Source organism: Mixophyes fleayi, chromosome 7 (genome assembly GCF_038048845.1).
Source record: "Mixophyes fleayi isolate aMixFle1 chromosome 7, aMixFle1.hap1, whole genome shotgun sequence".
In the NCBI taxonomy this organism is placed as follows: Eukaryota; Metazoa; Chordata; class Amphibia; order Anura; family Limnodynastidae; genus Mixophyes; species Mixophyes fleayi.
In genome coordinates, this window is record NC_134408.1 from 76,497,605 (window position 1) to 76,513,989 (window position 16,385).

General features: G+C 40.5%; 1 protein-coding gene across 3 annotated transcripts in view; it reads right to left on the reverse strand.

Moving 5' to 3' along the window:
• The window catches only part of STAT1 (signal transducer and activator of transcription 1), a 368,349-nt gene that overhangs the window by 106,982 nt on the left and 244,982 nt on the right, over nucleotides 1–16,385 (reverse strand). The window lies entirely within an intron of this gene.

Consider the following 16,385-nt stretch of genomic DNA (forward strand, 5'->3'; position numbering starts at 1 on the left):
AATAATTAGTGAGTAGAAAATGGCAGTGATTTATTGGCAACAATAATATTGCACAGAGTCAAATATAAATAATCAAAAGATGACACAATGGTCATATATGCAACATAGATTCCAAGGTGTAGAAATGCATTAGTGATGAAAGTTAGTATCAAATGAGTAGATTCAATCTATCTAGGGTTGTTGTTGCCGTATGTGTGTAAAAAATGGAAGCCAGGCATGAGTCTAGCATTTGACAGTGACAATCAGTAAAAAGCTTAGTCTGCCAGTGCGCATCTCAGTTGTCAACTGAAAAGTAATAACGTGATGATGAAACCAGAAGTTCCAAAATCGCAAATGTGAAACTTAGAATAGAAGATCTCTTATGATAATACAGCCCTCTATATAACTCGGTTCAAACTCATCCTTGTAGGAATCCTAAATAACTCTGCTTAATGAGAATAATAAACTCCGCACAAAATTATGTTTGAACCCCACTGGTAAGTATAGCGGGAAAATGAATATACGAGTATTTGTTTTTAAAGCGGAGTCACAAGGAGTGGAGATATGAAGCCGATACACAGACAAAATCGCTGTGACGGCAGTCACTTCCGGGGTGTTTCGCCAATAGCTTTAACCTCTATGAGGTTCCTATTTATGTGGGTATTGGCCAATTATATGTTGTTACGAATGTATGACAGATGTATGAGCCAATGATAAAAAATGCAGGCTAGAAAAGCCCTCATAGGGCAGAATATCGGTCAAGGCATAAGCTGTTGCTGGCCAGATTCCACAATACATATTACATATTAAAGAGCTACCAGAAATTATTGGATAAATAATTAATGTTGACAGTTTATTAAGTAATACAAGTTATTTGTTTTGAAACATGATGATAGATTACTATTAAACATTGTAAGAAACACAGATATATGGGCCAAGGAAAAAATGCGGGCTGGAAAAGATAGAACAGAATATAGGTCACAGCATAAGCTGGTGCTGGGCAGATTCCACAGTACATATTAACCGACAACAGTTAGTGAATGGATGAATAGTACCGACAGTTTATTGATAATAATTACTTGCTTTGAAACAAGGTAATACATTAATATTAAGAGTTGCAAGAAGTAGAAAAATCATAGGAAACTCAAAAAGCTATTGTTCTCATTTAACCCATGTGGTGAAACTGAATTCAGTAGAAAGATGAGTCTACTTTCATTTTGTAGTAGCAATTTGTCTAGATTCCCACCTCTAATGCCCATATGGGTACTGTGGATGCCATAGCATTTAAGAAGATTTGGATTGATATTATGTTTGACCAATAAGTGGTGGGCTACTGATGTTAATTGTTTGTGACATTGTTTATTGCAATAAGCATTGCGTATTGAGCCCATGTGCTCAAGAATGAGAATTTTCAGCATCCTACTGGTTTTGCCCACATAAACCAAATTGCATGGGCATTCCAAAACATAAATTACTCTTCTTGTTTTACAATTGATGTAGTCTTTAATTTTGTGTGTTGTACCAAACCGGTCGCTGAAATCAAGTTTCTTTACTATGTTATTACATATTTTACATTCACCACATCTGTAAGAACTAGTGATAGATTTAATGGACGTGTTTGGATAAAATGACTCCTGACCAATCTGTCCTTTAAATTGGTGGTACGTCTCCAGCTAAACTGGACTTTGTCATCCAAAACATTAGATAAATCTGGATCAGATTGTAAGATAGGCCAGTGTTGCTGAATGATCCTCTGAATTTGTCGCCATTCGTAACAGAAAACGCCTACAAATCTTATAGTATTAGATCGATCTTTCTTTTTGGATGTAAAGATCAGTTCATTACGATCCATATAGTAGACTTGTCTCGCGGCTGATTTAATAGATCTGCGGCTATAGCCCCTATGAATGAGTCTCTCGCTATGTTGTGCTGCCCTTGTCTTGAAATCCTGAAGATCCGAACAGTTACATCGAATTCAAAGTAATTCTCCTTTAGGGATGTTTTTTTTTTATCACCGGTGGAAAATGTGAGCTCTGATTATGTAGTACACTGTTGGTGGAGGTGGGCTTGCGAAATAGATCACTAACAAGTTTACCATCAGATTTCTTGGTGATGGTAATATCCAAGAAGTCTATGAAAGATGGACTCAAGTGATGAGTTCATTTCAGATTGTTGTTGTTGTTATTTAGAATTTCAATAAAGCAGTTGAATAGATTCTCACTGCCCTCTCACAAAATCAAGATATCATCGATGTATCTAATCCAGCTGATAATATGATCCGTATACATTTTGTGGTCATCATTAAAACGGTTTCCTGTTCCCACTGACCTAGGTATAAATAAAATTTGTTAGAGAAAACTAAATAATTTTTCTTGAGGTTGAAATTCAAATTATCTAACAAGAAGTTGCTAAAATCGCTGTCAGACTCAGTCCTCATAAAATACCTCCCAGCATTCAATTTCTAGAAGAGCTTGTTTTTCTTCTTTAGCAAGATTATTGTCACTCACTGGACTGTTAGTGCCTCTAGTTTGGGACATGGGTCTCTCTCGCTCCTGCCGGCGCCTCTCCTGAGCCGCGCCCGCCCGCCATCTTGACTAAGATTGCACATGTGCAGAAACCCTGAACTGTTAATAGCTCGCCTCTAGTCTCATTGGTTAATTAATCACCTCTCAGTACTTAAGGCACCTGTTGCCCTATTACCTTTGCCTGCTCTTGGTTCTCATTCCCTTGAGACTCTGAGGTGTTTCCTGTTTCTGCTCGTGTTATCCGTTTGCTGTGGACAAGTCTCCTCTTCACATCAGTAGTAGAACTCACCCGCTGGTAAAACTTGCCAATTGCAGACCACTCACGCTACCCTGTTATATGCCTGCACCTGGACAAGTCTTCTCTTCTCATCAGTGGTGTAAACTGCTAACTGCGGACCACTCACGCTATATCGTTACATACCTGCGTTGGACAAGTCTTCTCCACATATCTGTGGTGAAACCTACCAGCTGTAGACCACTCATGTCTCCTTGTGATATAGCTAATACTCAGTATGGTACCTATTAGCTGGACTAAAGTCTACAAGTGTCTCTGTATTATAGCTGCAAGTCGCTGACTCTTCTACTGCATTGTTGATTGGTCTTTGCCTAATGTTATCCAGTTATCAAGTACTGGCCTGCTATATGCTATCTGCATGCTAAGGCACTTGGACTCTTTCCTCATTGGATCCTGCTTACTAATCTGCTGTACCATCACAGTTCCACGGTGCCAAGACTCAGCATTTATACTATTGACATTCCTTTCCTCTATTCTATTGTATGGTTCCACTGATTCACCACACTACCCAGAGGTCCGCACCTCTGGTAAGTGTAGCTACACCTGGTGAATTCTGGGTAAAACTCCTAGTGCCCGTGACAATTATTATATTTATGGATAGAGGAACTATGTGTCAGAGTATTGAGTTCTTTAGAGACAATGTCCTCAAAAACCGACATTTGTGGACTTAACATTGTCCTTAGGACAGAAAGTGGATTTCTTCCAAACTATGAACCTGGATGTACTGTTCAAATATGTCTCAACTGGAGTGGTAATCTCAGATCGATCATTAAGGAGTTCTTCTAAATTATGAAGAGCTTCAAGATCTTCCATAGTGTCCAGTTGGGAAAAAGTAACGAGGGGGACTCTGCTGATATCCGTATTAGGTTCTTGACTGTTGGCAAAAATTTGGCCAGTTTCAGTTTTCTGAGAAAAAGGTGCAAATCCTTCTCCCAGGTAAATCTATTGAAAGTAAGAAAGACCTTTAGATAATAAATCTATATGATGTTGGGTGAGAGCTTTATCTGTTAGATTGATAATCTGTAAATTGTTGTCAGGGGTAATTATCTTCTCTGTTGTCTGGAGTGATGGTCTGATTTCCAAACCCATGTAGTTCTTGTCAGGGCTGCCAAGAGGAATTCAGGGCCCCGGTACAATAAATTCATGGGGCCCCCCTCATAGTTGAGTATGGTAAAAAAAATTGCGCCACCTTAATTTTCAGAGGTGTGGTCATGCATTTGGGGGCGTGGAAAATGTGCCATTGGGGCGTGGCTAACATCGAAATCACTAGGCTCTCAATTCACCCGAGCGTCACATATGTCCAAGCACTCCTGACTTTCAGGACATCTAGCACCAAAATGTAGCATAGAAAAAAATGCAGTGTGTACACAAAGAGTTCAGTCTTGGCCTCCACCTTACATTGGGCACAACACTCACCAAAAATTGACATTGTCCCTACTAGAATCACAACATTTCACATAATGTCCTGCTCTCTCCTACCTGTTCTTCTCACTTTCACCACCTGTTGCTGCATGTTTCTTTAGTTGCGGCTTGTCTGGATCCTGGAATGCTGGGGGCCCTATTTGGAAAAAAAATAGCTACATTTAGATAATTCCAAACAACCCTGACGTTAAATCAATACCATCCACGATTAATAATTAGACCTTCCTCCAGCTCCAATATTACAATAATGTGCTCCTTCATCATCGCCATGCCTTATGATCACACTGCGCCCTCCATGCTGCTTTTGCCCCCTTCATCTGGCTCCCCTTTATCACACTATAGTATGCTGCTCCCCCTCCTTTTTCAATCCCACTGTGCCATGCCTCCCCCCTTTTTAACCCCACTGTGCCATGCTGCCCACCATTTTTTAACCCCACTGTGCCATGCTGACCCTTGTTTATTAACCCCACTGTGCCATGCTGACCCGTTTTTTTAACCCCTCTGTGCCCCCCATTTTTTAACCCCTCTGTCATGCTGCCTCCCCGTTTTTAACACCTCTGTGCCCCCCTCATTTTTTAACCCCCCTGTCATGCTGCCTCCCCCCCCTCGTTTTTAACCCCTCTGACATGCTGCTTTCCCGTTTTGTAACCCCTCTGTGCTCCCCCTCATTTTTTAACCCCTCTGACATGCTGCTTTCCCATTTTTTAACCCCTCTGTGCTCCCCCTCATTTTTTAACCCCTCTGACATGCTGCTTTCCCGTTTTTTAACCCCTCTGTGCTCCCCCTCATTTTTTAACCCTTTTGTCATGCTGCTTCCCCGTTTTTAATCCCTCTGACATGCTGGTTCCCCGTTTTTAACCCCACTGTGCCCCCCTCATTTTTTAACCCCTCTGTCATGCTGCCCCCCCCCCCCCGTTTTTATACCCTCTGTGCCCCCCTCGTTTTCCTCCCTTCACTTACCTTTTCTCCTTCCTTGGTCTTCTCTGCTGCTCTGTGCTCCATTGCTCCAGACTAACTGAATGCTGGGCATGACATGATGACATCTCACCCGGCATTCAGACAGTCTGAATAGAGCACAGAGCAGCAGAGAGGAGGGATGCCGACTCCGCGATCAGGTGAGTATGTTTTTTTTTTGTTTTTTTAAACTAGCCTGCTCCCCCCACCAACGATCGAGCCCCCCCGCCGCAAAAAAAAAAGAAGAAAAGAAATAAAAAATGTTTTTAAAATAAAAAAAATAAAAAAATCAGCAGCGCAAGGGGCCGGGCCCCCTGACATGCCGGGCCCGGGTAATTAGTACCCGCTCCCCCCCCTCTTGGCGGCCCTGGTTTGTGTCTCACAGATTTCTTCTGTCCGCTCCTGATGATTTTGTGACCAAATCTTGATCTCAAACTTAATTTACAGATTATCGTGTGACGTCATTCTTGACTTCCGGGGTGACGTCACAGCCCGTAAGTGACTGCCGACATGGCCATTTAGTCCATATATCAGCTTCATATCTCCTCTCCTTGTATACTCGTATATTCAGTTTCCCGATATACTTACCAGTGGGGTTCAAACATAATTTTGTGCGGAGTTTATTATTCTCATTAAACAGAGTTATTTAGGGTTCCTACAAGGATGAATTTGAACCCGAGTTATATAGAGAGCTGTATTATCATATGAGATCTTCTATTCTAAGTTTCACATTTGCGATTTTGGAACTTCTGGTTTCACCATCACGTTATTACTTCTCAGTTGACAACCGAGATGCGCACTGGCAGACTAAGAGCTTTTTACTGATTGCCAGTGTCATATGCTAGACTCATGCCTGGCTCAAATATTTTATACACATACAGCAACAACAACCCTAGATAGATCGAATCTACTCATTTGATACTAACTTTGATCACTAATGCATTCCTACACCTTGGAATCTATGTTGCATATACGACCATTGTGTCATCTATTTGAATCTGTGTGTCACTCACCGGACTGTGAGTGCCACTTCCCGTGTATTCAGGAACCGTGGCCGTCCTCCATCCTGAGGGTCTGCGCATGTGCAGCCCTTTCAAGCCTTCAGTACCTGTTGCTTTTTATTGATTGGATGATCAGGCAACCCTCCCTATTTAAACCACCTGTGATCATTACCTAGTTGCCTGATCTTGGAGTCTCATTCCTCATGAGCCTCTGAAGGTGTTCCCGTGTTCCTCGTGTATTCAGCTCCTGCTGATTCCTGCTCATGTCAACTCTCCTGTGTTCATCGTGTCTGCATTCAGCTGATTCCTATCCGCTGCCTCCGTTGCTTCTACAGAGTTCCTACTCACGTACACTCTCCTGTGTTCATCGTGTCTGCATTCAGCTGATTCCTATCCGCTGCCTCTGTTGCTTCTACAGAGTTCCTGCTCACTTCAACTCTCCTGTGTTCATCGTGTCTGCACTCAGCTGATTCCTATCCGCTGCCTCCGTTGCTTCTACAGAGTTCCTGCTCACGTCTACTCTCCTGTGTTCATCGTGTCTGCTCTCAGCTGATTCCTATCGGCTGCCTCCGTTGCTTCTACAGAGTTCCTGCTCACTTCAACTCTCCTGTGTTCATCGTGTCAGCGCTCCGCTGCTTCCATCTCTACTACTGGATACCAGACTGCCTCAACTCTCCCGTGTTCTTCATGTTTCCAGTTCCACTTACTACTGCTTCCCGAGTATTGCTTCATTCATTCTGGATTACCTGCCGTGCGCTGCACCAACCTGATTACCGCTTCCACCCTCCAGTGGTCTCTCCTCCTGCCGGCCTTCAGCCGTTCAGGTATCCCTGCACGTCTCTCTGACAGCCTGCTCTCCTGAACCGCGGTATGCATACTTCCCATTGACTTTGCTTGTATATTGCATATCCATCTGGACTGAGTTGTGTTCTCCTCCAGAGCCTCCTATCCACTGAGGCTATTGTTACCATTGACTTTGTTTCCTATTGCCTGGATTGTTATTGTGACTTTGTATACTTAAGCAGTGCTGGTCAGTTATCGGTGTATTGTGGATATCATCGTGGGATCAAGTTCTGTGTGCCCCGTGTATACTCTGCATTACATTCATCTCCTCGTGCCCCTCCTCACATATATATAGCAGTGGTACAACTTGCTGACGCAGACCACTGACTCCTGTTCCCTGTGACACCAGTTTCAAGTATCCTCTCACATAAGCAGTGGTACAACTTGCTATACGCAGACCACTGACTTCCCTGTTACCTACCTTCACCTGGATTCCATTCCTTCACCTAGACAGCGGTACAACTTGCTATACGCAGACCGCTGACTCTCACTACCTCCTCGCTACTCCTGGACATTCCACTTCACTATAGCAGTGGTACAACTTGCTATACGCAGACCACTGACTTTCCTCACGTTCCCTTGTTCATCTGGTTCCTCGTGTACATTCATCTACTCATTACCAGTTGCTGCTAGTCATAGACTTTCCTCGAGCATTCTCTCACCATCTGCTGTTTCTCCTGTTCCGTTGTCACCCTGCTACCAGAGAACCATATTACCAACTGTATAACTCTGGTAAGTCCATCATCTGGTGACATTCTGGGTAAAGACTCCTAGTGCCCGTGACACTGTGCAATATTATTGTTGCCAATAAATCACTGCCATTTTACTCACTAATTATTTACCATTTATCTCTATTCATATTTGTGGACAATTTAGTCCTAAATAACTATTTACTCATCACTCATATTTACAGTTCCCTTGCATCTTATGATTAAGCGGCAGTCACTGAAGGGTTTACCTATTTTAATATTTTTCTATTCTATCTCTTTTTCACTTGTTTTTATCCTTATATTTCGCCCTAAAAAATAACAATATATATTATTTTCAATAAAGGCTACGGCCCTGTTATATACTATCATGATTATTACTTATGAACTGAAGTGCCCTCAGTGTTCATTGAACCCCAACTTCTTTTTCTCTCCTTTTTTCTCATCCATTGTTTGAGTTGGTGGTGCACCCCCTCTATTAACATGTTAATAGATATTGAGTGATAGTACTCATATCCATGACATGAGTGTTATCCCTTATTAGGAAGGTTCTCTCCCCAGTGCGAGCACCATTTCTTCTGCTCAATGAATACTTTTGCTGAACAATATTACTCACTTCCGGGTGGGCAGGATCCATGCCTGCTTGTCCAGTCCCACCCACCTTAAAACAGGAACTGTGAGAGAAGAGACTGGATAGCCTTTAAACTGTCAATACAGATACAGGTACAGTTACAAAAGTCATCCTTCCCAAAGTCTGAGCCCAACCAGCCTGTAATAACTCAGACCGGCTCCCTCTCCTTTCCATGGCCTCAACCTCAGTGGTCATTCCTCCATCTTTGAGAGCTTAATTGATCAATTCCTGCCACTACTTTCGAACTCCTGCTCATTCCCCCTTTAATTCCTGTAATCATTTCATGTAATTAGGTGCATTTTGCCACTGCTATTACATGCAATATTTTATGTAGTGGAAATGTAAAGACTGTTGCCATATTGTGAGAAAACAGCAAGACAGCAAAAATCATATTGCATGACAGGAGGGAGAGCTAGGCAGTTGTGTTAACTAAGGTAATTACCATTTGTCTGAAATGCCCATTATTATGAGATGTGGCTTAGATCTTGGATGTTAGTAATGTAAACAGAATGATGTCTGTGTAGCTGTCAAGATAATTATCTTGGTCAACAGGTAACCTAGGAGGTAATTAGTTTAAAACTTCCAGGTAATGTGAAACATGTCTCCACAGTACTATGCTGGCTAAAATAGCATTGGCAAATCTAATATATATAGCCTAGTGGCGTGTGTTTGTCTGGGTGTGTGTGAAAAAAAACACAAAACAAGCTACAGCGCCACCTGCTGGGCGGAGTTATACACTGACCTACTAAATTCTTAGTGTGTGTGGGAAAAAAAACTCAGAAAGGGCTGAAATTTGGTATACTGAGATGTTTTTAATTTGTTAATTTAATTTGTTCATTGTTAAAAGTGTTTATAAAGATTTTAAAAATATATATATATATTTCTTGAAGGAGAAGTGACAGTTGGGAGTGGTTGGTGGTTGCCGGGGGTGACAGTGGGGAGTGGTTGGTGGTTGCCAGGGGTGACAGAGCGAGAGGAGTGTGATACTCAGGACCGCTGAGAGAGATCCCTGTGTCTGGATAGACATCTGGATAGATGTGGCGATAAAGATGAAGGATGAGGTGATGGAGAAAAATGATGAGGTGGTGACATGTGGACAAAACCACGTTAAAAAAGGGCGCTTACGTCGGGAAGTAACACTCTTCCCCTGAAGAGGCCTGGCCCCAAAAGCATGACAAGAAACTTTTTAACACCTTAAGTAGCTTGATTTGACTAGAATGCATGAGTATCATGCACGGGTTAACTTGTGTATTAATATGTATCAATATAAATGTTATTCTACCAAAATGTATATCAGACTTAGATTGTGTAACGGTGCAGATACAATGTGCCAAATGTCTAAATGCGTCACGCAATCAGGAAGTGTCATGTTATTCACTGATGTATTGTAACCTTTTGTTTAGTGTACTCAGCCAATTAGCTAATTCACTCAAGCCATTCCATTGTATAATTAAGGTAACAGAGATGACATGTCTAACAGTTAAATAATTTAAGTGTCCACTGATAGTACCCTGCTGAAAGGGGGAGGATTGGGGCATACTGACCCTACTCCCTGAGTAGACAGCAAGGAATATAAGCAGAGCAGTATGTCAGTGGAGTCATTATATTGTGGAAACTCCTGGTGTAGAAGACATCAGCACATAACCCTCAGGGACAAGCATTGCGGTGCCACCAGAGGTAACCCTACCAGGACAGGGTCTGTGTGAGCCAGTAGCCTAGGCTGAGGGACACAGGACTGTCTAGCTAAATGGTAGTGGTAATACTCCGGGGGGATAAGAGTCTAAAGGGTGTTCATTGCCAAAAGGTACACTCTACTATTTACTCTGTACCTTGTGAATGTCTCATGGTGTTGTGCTGTCCTAATAAAGCCTTATTTTGGATATATTCTGGTATTCCCGAGTGAGTTGAATCCCACAAAGGGTAACCACTGTCCCAGCTAACAGTGGTTCCCTCACAAGCCCCTAAAGTGAATTCTAGAGCTGATAAAGTTATTACATTTTCAAATATATTGGATTCGACCATGTTTGGGTCTGACTTGGTACACAAAAGTTGTAGAATCAGTTCTAAAATGTGAAATTGCCTACATTTGCATATCAAATGCTTTGAGCCAAGTTCCTGTGGAAGGTTTTAATCTTTCCAAAAGAAAAAAAAAATATCTAATGAAACACAAGGCTGAAAGTCCTTTTGGAGTGTGTGAGGCAGCCTGGAAGGCCATTTATATTAGAGTTTGGCTGAGATTATAATTTGTTGAATGGAAGGTAGTTTGTGATGAAATTTATGTTAGAGTATGTCTGAGATTAGAAAGTCTGTACTAACTTGTAATAGAGATGCAATGTGAAGTAATAGTGTTTATTTGTTGGTGTATTTTGTATTACTTTAGATTATGTTAGACATGTGATGTTCCAATTGAGAACTGTAGTTCATATAATGGAGATTGAATAGCTAATCTGGAATGTGTTTCATAAATAGGAATTGTATGCATGTGAGAAACAAACAGACAGTATAGCTAAATATTGTGCTGAATATTACGTAATCTGTGGGTTGTTTTGGAACATGAATTTGTATGAAGACAATAGAAAAAAAATGGAGCTGAATCTTCCATGCTTGCAACATGGCCAACATGCCATGTTGTTAACTCCTGCAATGCTGTACAATTGTGGGACTATACATTTGGTTCACCATGTATAGCAAAAAAGGAATATGGTATTTGCATGGAAAATGTATAGTTTGTGATTGTATGTGTAATCTGAACTAATAAAGCTTGAGTTTGTGAGGTTTATAGTGTTACTAAAGCTGAAGAAATGGAGATCATAGAATGAAAATTAAGATGGCAGACAATGTGCCCTGTGTTTATTAAAATACATAAAGATATATTGTGTTTATGATGTGCGATGCTGGAGTTTATAGCGTGAGATTATGATTTTGGTTCATTTATAACCAATGTGAGTAGTATGGGATATACATGGTATTTAAGGTTTATATTGTTATTATATGTATGTGGAAGATTAGAATGTATGATTTGTTTCTTAAAATGGAGGAAAGCCTGAGTGAGTCTCCCCCACACATACACAAAGCGCACAATACAAGGTTATATGTACACCCTTATTACAATAGCTGACACAGACATACAATAACATATATTTATTAAAACAGGGAAGTAATGTAACGTATTAATGTCTTTGCTATACCATCTATGCTAATAGAGTACATGAAACTTATTAATTTTATATAATATACTTTGTTTACTGAAACTGTTTAATAATATATGAGTTTTACAATTAGAATATAAATTAAGAATACAAAACATAAATGAAGATATATCTTGATGATTGATCTTGCAGTCTTTCTTAAACATATATGCATATGCTTATGATATAAATATTGGTCCTGAGGATTTAGACCAAAATAGGAAGTATATTCCTTTGGTTAAACTAGAACTACCTTAGTGAGGAGTCTGTTGACGGTAATCATCATAAATATGTTATTAAATGGTCATCACCACATCTGTTAGATTATTAGGGCCAACCCCCTTATCACCCTTTAACAAGAGCTTTACTTAAATATATGGTTGAGGCTGGTCTGTTTGATTCATGGAGAGGCCATAATCCCACATCATGGGACCATACCTTTTCTTCACCCCCTCCCATAAATATTGCTCCAGAATTAATATGTTTATGGGATGCAGCAAAACAATTCAATTACTTACAAAAATGGAAATTCTTCCTAATTCCTGATCTAACCACTCCTTGGACTGGGCTACATTTTAACTCATGAATATTACCAGGAGTTGCTCTTCCTGGAGACTAAACGAGTCCCTGCTCAAGATCCCTCAAATCAAAGAACAATTATCTTAACTCTAGGAATATTTTTATATACTATTGAACTTGGATTCCTTACTCCACACTGTGTGGAAAGCCCAGAAATTAGTCATTTGAGGTAAAATTATCAAATATACCTAATTTTGCAAAAAATACCAAGCACACAGATTCGACTACCTTACCACCTGTGAGAAGCTGGGTATTGTTAGGAACCCCTCCAGCCAGTACAACAAAACCTGGAATCTGCTCCGAAAGTCTGGTGTTCACTGGAGCCCCTAGTGGTGGGGACAGACTTGGCTGCACACAGACAGAGGGTCGTGAGATGTGTACTGACTGGGGAGAACCCAGGGATATTGTGAAATAGCATACAGCGGTGGTGAAGTCCAGGCAAAAGGTCAGGGGTGGCGGCAAACAACAAATCCAGGAAACAGGCAGAGATCGAGGTCACAGGCAATACAGTACACGGTCCAAGGTCATACACAGCAAGATCAATCCAAAGGCAGAGAAGGGGAACGGAGCAGGGAGCAGGTAAGTATGCACAGAGCAGGAACTATAACCAGCAGTGAGACCCATTCCTCACTGCCTTAAATACTATGATGGACAAATCAGAAAGGAGGAGGACAGGGCTGACAATGAGCCTCAGGAGGCTGCTAATTAATTACTAGCTGGGAACTAGCATAGGTAATAACATAACCAGGAAGCATGTATAAAAATATAAATGAACCAGTTTAAATAATATGAGAGCTCCCCTGGAGTTGGAGGATGTCACTACACCCTCCTGCATCTATGCAACAAGGACAATCCCAAAGAATAAAAACAGAGCATAGAAATAGAGCACGCGCCCGGCTGCTAGATCACGCCAGGATGTGGCGTACCGCTGCGGCTCGTGACAGGTATAATGTAATTACCTCGTACAACAGAGATAGACAGCAAGTGTAGCATAGTACACACATGCAGATGACAACAACAAGCAGGTGGGACTGGCACAACCAAAATATACTGGCTCGGGATCTAAGACTCCCACCAGACTTCTCCAGGGATCCCGCAAGGATATGGACTTCGCTCAGTGAATACACACGTTGGGCCCAGTGTAGTTGATTACCTTTGTGAAAGCAGCAGGGTACTTAGCTGGTATATAATGCTGGTACTGACACCAGACTACAGCAGATTGAGCAAATTCACATAAACCAAATCAATCTGACTTCGCCTATAAACAAATCCTCTCTGTTAGAATAGAAATTCAATTACTGCTAACAGAAAAACAAAAAAAGTCCTCCACTGAATGAACCAGAAATTATATGAAAAAAGTAATAAATCCGATACTACACTTACAAACAAGTTAAAAACTAAAAAAGCAGCCCATTGCCATAAGGGACAAAAACTAAAAAATTAGTTATGACCCTATTATAAATAAATCTTTCCACCATTTCTATAACTCTCTCTATAACCTACAAAAAGATCCCTTTGGCCCTCCACACCCAGTTTTATACAGCAATACCTAAATAGTTGAAACTTACCTAAACTGAACAGTTCAGATATAACAGAGGAAGAGGTGAGAGGCGATGAAAGCTCAAATACCCTCTCAGGGGCCCAGTCCTGATGGCTTCCCCGTATCATACTATTAAACTTACTCACATATTTTAATCCTGCACTTGATTACTACTTTTAATCATATTCTCCATAAAGGGAAATTTCACCTGGATAGTACGCTCTCCATCATTATTGTCATTCCAAAACGTGACAACCATTTGTGCAAACTATCATCCCATTTCTTTACAAAACATGTACATCAAGCTATTCGCTAAAATCTTAGCAAACAGACTGAACACTAATCTGACTTATTGATCCAGATCAAATTGGTTTTCTCTCTACAAGACAAGTTTTTGACAGCACCAGAAGAATGGTGAATCTGATTTCCCATATAAACCAGTTGTGCTTGGTATAACCAGTGGGATTAGACAAGGTTTCCCCTGCCCCCTTTCCCCCCTAAGTTATGCACTATGTATTGAACCATTTGCCGCTACAGTTAGAATGAATCCAAATGTTAAGGGAATCCAGATTAAGAACAGATAATATAAAATCTCAATTTTAGCGGATGATGTAGTTTAACCATGTCTATGCTTCACATTTTTCTCTCCAATAATTTTGCAGAACTTGAGAAATATGGCTTACTTTAAAGATATAAATTGAACAACTGCCCTTCACCTCCTTCCTCAAACTAAAAAAAATACTGGAAATCTATTAGTTTTAACTTTCAATGGTGCTTTAGGTATTTCACTCACCAAAACATATTAGCATCTTTATCAAGCTAACTACCCTCCTTTGCAATCTCTTGTTAATCACAATCTGAACAATTGGAATTCCCTTTACATCTCAAGGTTTGAGAAGATCAATATTAAATTAAAATGAATGTCTTGCCTAAGCTGCTGTATATGTTTCAAGCTTTGCTAGTAAAAGCCCTAGACTCATGGGCGTGGCTTGAATGACCACAGACTAAGACACACCTAATCCATCTTTCCAGCAAGAATCCGGAATTTTCATCCTGATTCTCCAGTTCTTTCTGTAAACACTTCCAGCTGCTTTAGAGACTTCTGAATATGGATGGCTGCTTACTCCGGCATCAGCAACAGCACAACTACATGTGGCTAGTTCCCAGTGCAAGACCATCCTCCCTGCTGTGTGGTCTGGGGGAGGACTGCTGTTCCTCTGGAGGGGACAGGAATCACAGCCGCAGCTTGTTCCCCTGCTTGCTGGACGGTGAGGATCTTTTTTCAGCCCCTGGGGCCGCCATTAAACTTCAGGTACTCGATAGTGGCAGCTACAGGGTCACAGTCATACTCACTGTGGGTGATATTGGCCTGTTGCCAACAATCTTCCCTAAACTACCCTGTGCTAATTGACTTTGTCTGCTCATATCTAAACTGATCCCTCATCTGGCCTTATCATTATGGTGTCTTTACTCATACACTGTTTGGCTCTGTTAATTTCTCCCTAACATCTGCTTGTGCTACAAAGTTTTATAAAATGGAATCGCGCTCTCCAGCCAAGGTTTGTGAGAGCTGCACTTGCTAAGGGTATCCCTCCCTTTAAAAGTAGATCAAGAAATTTTATAGTGCTGGGCGCTCATCAAATGTTTGACCTAATAATGCAAATATCTAGTAATCCAACTCTATATCAATCAATAATTGTTATAAAACATTATATAGTAGTTAAACATGTATTAAAATACAATAAAAGATATGAATCATGTGTTACCATAGATACATGGATAAATGAATAATGATATATACATTCAAATGGAATTGATAGTTCCACTTCAATAATAGTGTAATCTAAATAATAATGCATACATTGCAAATCTAATTAATGAAATGACAGATAAAAGGCAATTAGTAATCCAAGGGATTGCGTGAGAAAAGTCAATCTCATCAATATATGAACTCTATCAATAAATCATACATGAATCACAGTTCTAATCATACAGATTGATGACACATGAATCACAGTTCTAATCATACAGATTGATGACACGTGCTGTTAAAGAAAAGTAACATATAAATTTATAGAATAAAAAATAATAAATATCAGTCCTCATAAAGGTTGTAAACTTCTGAATCAAAGAAATTCCGTCACGCTTAACATCAAAAAACCACAAAAAATGATGAATAAATCAGCCTACTAGTTGTATAGTTCCATGCATTTGTTTCAATAAACCAAAGTATAGCTCCGTGTTTTATGATGGTATAATACTTGCGATTTGATGTTTATGCGAGTAAACGGTCCAAATCCTAACAACAATCCAGTATATTGTCCCGATAATACAAGCAGCTTATCCCAAGTAGAAGAAAAGATTAAGCAGCGGGTGATCACGCCACTGCTGTTAGTGGCTAATGGTGCGTTCCACTGTGGAACGCAAACGCACTTCCGGTATTGGCGTTACTTCCGTTTAGTGCTATTGGCCAATAGAATAGTAATGGGTGGAGTCTCAACGCGTTTCGTCCTGCTCCGGACTTTCTCAAGGGTTATTGTGAACGTCTACGAGCCAGTGGTTTAAATGTGCTGAGATTTAACCTGATAGGTTCCCAGATTTTCCGTGCCCCAGTCACTGTATTTCCATGTTAAGCGGCTAATTTTGTACACAAATAAATACAATATATTCGTACTTTTAATGATTACATTAATCAGCATGATATTCTTATTCTAACTATGT